Source organism: Armigeres subalbatus, chromosome 1, assembly GCF_024139115.2.
Source record: "Armigeres subalbatus isolate Guangzhou_Male chromosome 1, GZ_Asu_2, whole genome shotgun sequence".
Lineage (NCBI taxonomy): Eukaryota > Metazoa > Arthropoda > Insecta > Diptera > Culicidae > Armigeres > Armigeres subalbatus.
In genome coordinates, this window is record NC_085139.1 from 305,591,440 (window position 1) to 305,595,726 (window position 4,287).

Here is a 4,287-nt window from a genome sequence, read left to right on the forward strand (position 1 = left end):
CTCCAGGGATTTCTTGGATGACCAAGAACATATGCAGTGAACGCATTCTGTTCTTTGTACTACAGAGAGCATGTACCATATTTGAAACCGGAAAAGTGATCTTCAGTTACACGTGTAGATCGAAAGGCCTTACTCCAGGGATTTCTTGGATGACCAAGAACATATGCAGTGAACGCATTCTGTTCTTTGTACTACAGAGAGCATGTACCATATTTGAAACCGGAAAATTGAACTTCAGTTACGCGTGTAGATCGAAAGGCCTTACTCCAGGGATTTCTTGGATGACCAAGAACATATGCAGTGAACGCATTCTGGTCTTTGTACTACAGAGAGCATGTACCATATTTGAAACCGGAAAATTGATCTTCAGTTACGCGTGTAGATCGAAAGGCCTTATTTCAGGGATTTCTTGGATGACCAAGAACATATGCAGTGAACGCATTCTGTTCTTTGTACTACAGAGAGCTTGTACCATATTTGAAACCGGAAAATTGAACTTCAGTTACGCGTGTAGATCGAAAGGCCTTACTCCAGGGATTTCTTGGATGACCAAGAACATATGCAGTGAACGCATTCTGTTCTTTGTACTACAGAGAGCATGTACCATATTTGAAACCGGAAAATTGATCTTCAGTTACGCGTGTAGATCGAAAGGCCTTACTCCAGGGATTTCTTGGATGACCAAGAACATATGCTGTGAACGCATTCTGTTCTTTGTACTACAGAGAGCATGTACCATATTTGAAACCGGAGAATTGAACTTCAGTTACGCGTGTAGATCAAAAGGCCTTACTCCAGGGATTTCTTGGATGACCAAGAACATATGCAGTGAACGCATTCTGTTCTTTGTACTACAGAGAGCATGTACCATATTTGAAACCGGAAAATTGAATCTCAGTTACGTGTGTAGATCGAAAGGCCTTACTCCAGGGATTTCTTGGATGACCAAGAACATATGCAGTGAACGCATTCTGGTCTTTGTACTACAGAGAGCATGTTCCATATTTGAAACCGGAAAATTGATCTTCAGTTACGCGTGTAGATCGAAAGGCATTATTTCAGGGATTTCTCGGATGACCAAGAACATATGCAGTGAACGCATTCTGTTCTTTGTACTACAGAGAGCTTGTACCATATTTGAAACCGGAAAATTGAACTTCAGTTACGCGTGTAGATCGAAAGGCCTTACTCCAGGGATTTCTTGGATGACCAAGAACATATGCAGTGAACGCATTCTGTTCTTTGTACTACAGAGAGCATGTACCATATTTGAAACCGGAAAATTGATCTTCAGTTACGCGTGTAGATCGAAAGGCCTTACTCCAGGGATTTCTTGGATGACCAAGAACATATGCAGTGAACGCATTCTGTTCCTTGTACTACAGAGAGCATGTACCATATTTGAAACCGGAAAATTGATCTTCAGTTACGCGTGTAGATCGAAAGGCCTTACTCCAGGGATTTCTTGGATGACCAAGAACATATGCAGTGAACGCATTCTGGTCTTTGTACTACAGAGAGCATGTACCATATTTGAAACCGGAAAATTGATCTTCAGTTACGCGTGTAGATCGAAAGGCCTTACTCCAGGGATTTCTTGGATGACCAAGAACATATGCAGTGAACGCATTCTGTTCCTTGTACTACAGAGAGCATGTACCATATTTGAAACCGGAAAATTGATCTTCAGTTACGCGTGTAGATCGAAAGGCCTTACTTCAGGGATTTCTTGGATGACCAAGAACATATGCAGTGAACGCATTCTGTTCTTTGTACTACAGAGAGCATGTACCATATTTGAAACCGGAAAATTGATCTTCAGTTACGCGTGTAGATCGAAAGGCCTTACTCCAGGAATTTCTTGGATGACCAAGAACATATGCAGTGAACGCATTCTGTTCCTTGTACTACAGAGAGCATGTACCATATTTGAAACCGGAAAATTGATCTTCAGTTACGCGTGTAGATCGAAAGGCCTTACTCCAGGGATTTCTTGGATGACCAAGAACATATGCAGTGAACGCATTCTGTTCCTTGTACTACAGAGAGCATGTACCATATTTGAAACCGGAAAATTGAACTTCAGTTACGTGTGTAGATCGAAAGGCCTTACTCCAGGGATTTCTTGGATGACCAAGAACATATGCAGTGAACGCATTCTGATCTTTGTACTACAGAGAGCATGTTCCATATTTGAAACCGGAAAATTGATCTTCAGTTACGCGTGTAGATCGAAAGGCCTTATTTCAGGGATTTCTTGGATGACCAAGAACATATGCAGTGAACGCATTCTTTTCTTTGTACTACAGAGAGCTTGTACCATATTTGAAACCGGAAAATTGAACTTCAGTTACGCGTGTAGATCGAAAGGCCTTACTCCAGGGATTTCTTGGATGACCAAGAACATATGCAGTGAACGCATTCTGTTCTTTGTACTACAGAGAGCATGTACCATATTTGAAACCGGAAAATTGATCTTCAGTTACACGTGTAGATCGAAAGGCCTTACTCCAGGGATTTCTTGGATGACCAAGAACATATGCAGTGAACGCATTCTGTTCTTTGTACTACAGAGAGCATGTACCATATTTGAAACCGGAAAATTGATCTTCAGTTACGCGTGTAGATCGAAAGGCCTTACTCCAGGGATTTCTTGGATGACCAAGAACATATGCAGTGAACGCATTCTGGTCTTTGTACTACAGAGAGCATGTACCATATTTGAAACCGGAAAATTGATCTTCAGTTACGCGTGTAGATCGAAAGGCCTTATTTCAGGGATTTCTTGGATGACCAAGAACATATGCAGTGAACGCATTCTGTTCTTTGTACTACAGAGAGCTTGTACCATATTTGAAACCGGAAAATTGAACTTCAGTTACGCGTGTAGATCGAAAGGCCTTACTCCAGGGATTTCTTGGATGACCAAGAACATATGCAGTGAACGCATTCTGTTCTTTGTACTACAGAGAGCATGTACCATGTTTGAAACCGGAAAATTGAACTTCAGTTACGCGTGTAGATCGAAAGGCCTTACTCCAGGGATTTCTTGGATGACCAAGAACATATGCAGTGAACGCATTCTGGTCTTTGTACTACAGAGAGCATGTACCATATTTGAAACCGGAAAATTGATCTTCAGTTACGCGTGTAGATCGAAAGGCCTTATTTCAGGGATTTCTTGGATGACCAAGAACATATGCAGTGAACGCATTCTGTTCTTTGTACTACAGAGAGCATGTACCATATTTGAAACCGGAAAATTGATCTTCAGTTACGCGTGTAGATCGAAAGGCCTTACTCCAGGGATTTCTTGGATGACCAAGAACATATGCTGTGAACGCATTCTGTTCTTTGGGTCTGGGTCATTTGGCATAAAGCCATTTGGCATAACGCCATTTGGCATAATGGTCATTTGGCATAATGGCCATTTGGCATAACGGACATTTGGTATAACGGACATTTGGCATAATTTTGAACTGTGAGAAAAGAGTGGGTCATTTGGCATAACGGACATTTGGCATAATTTCGAGCTGTGAAAGCGAAAGGGATATTTCATGTAATGTTTAGCGTAGATAAAGTAGGTCGAGGCTGTTTTCTGATAAATTTAGATTGATGGTAGACATTTTCCGGGAGAACGAAATAACAAAACGGCAGAATTACTTCCGAGAGAGGGGTCACATCCATCAATGACTTATTCCGGCCACATGCCTACTTTTAAAGTAGGGATTACACACACCATTGCTTCAATCCGAGCATGCGCCGTAAGACCGGATCAAATCCACCATTGCCTTAATGCGGGTAAGCGCCTTACTTTAAAAACTCAAGCAACACAAAACGAGTTACTAAAACCAATTAAGTCACATATGAGTTATTGCAACCAAATAAATCTGAATTGTGCTTTTCGGGGAAGAGATCACATCTACCATTGATTTATTCCCGACAAGCGCCGAAGGAGTCACATCTACCATTGCCATAATCCGGACAGGGCCTACTTCTAAAGAAGGGATCACATCCACCATTGCATTGCCACAATTCAGGCCACACACGTACTTTCAAAGAAGGGATTACATCCACCATTGCTTCAATCCGGACAAGCGCCTATTTTTGAAGAACAAATCAAATCCTCCATTGCCATAATCCGTGCAAGCGACTATTTTTAAAGAAGGGATCACATCCACCATTGCCTCAATCCGGACAAGCACCTTCTTTTAAAGAAGGAATCACATCAACCATTGTCATAATCCGGGCAAGCGCCTTCTTTTAAAGAAGGAATCACATCCACCA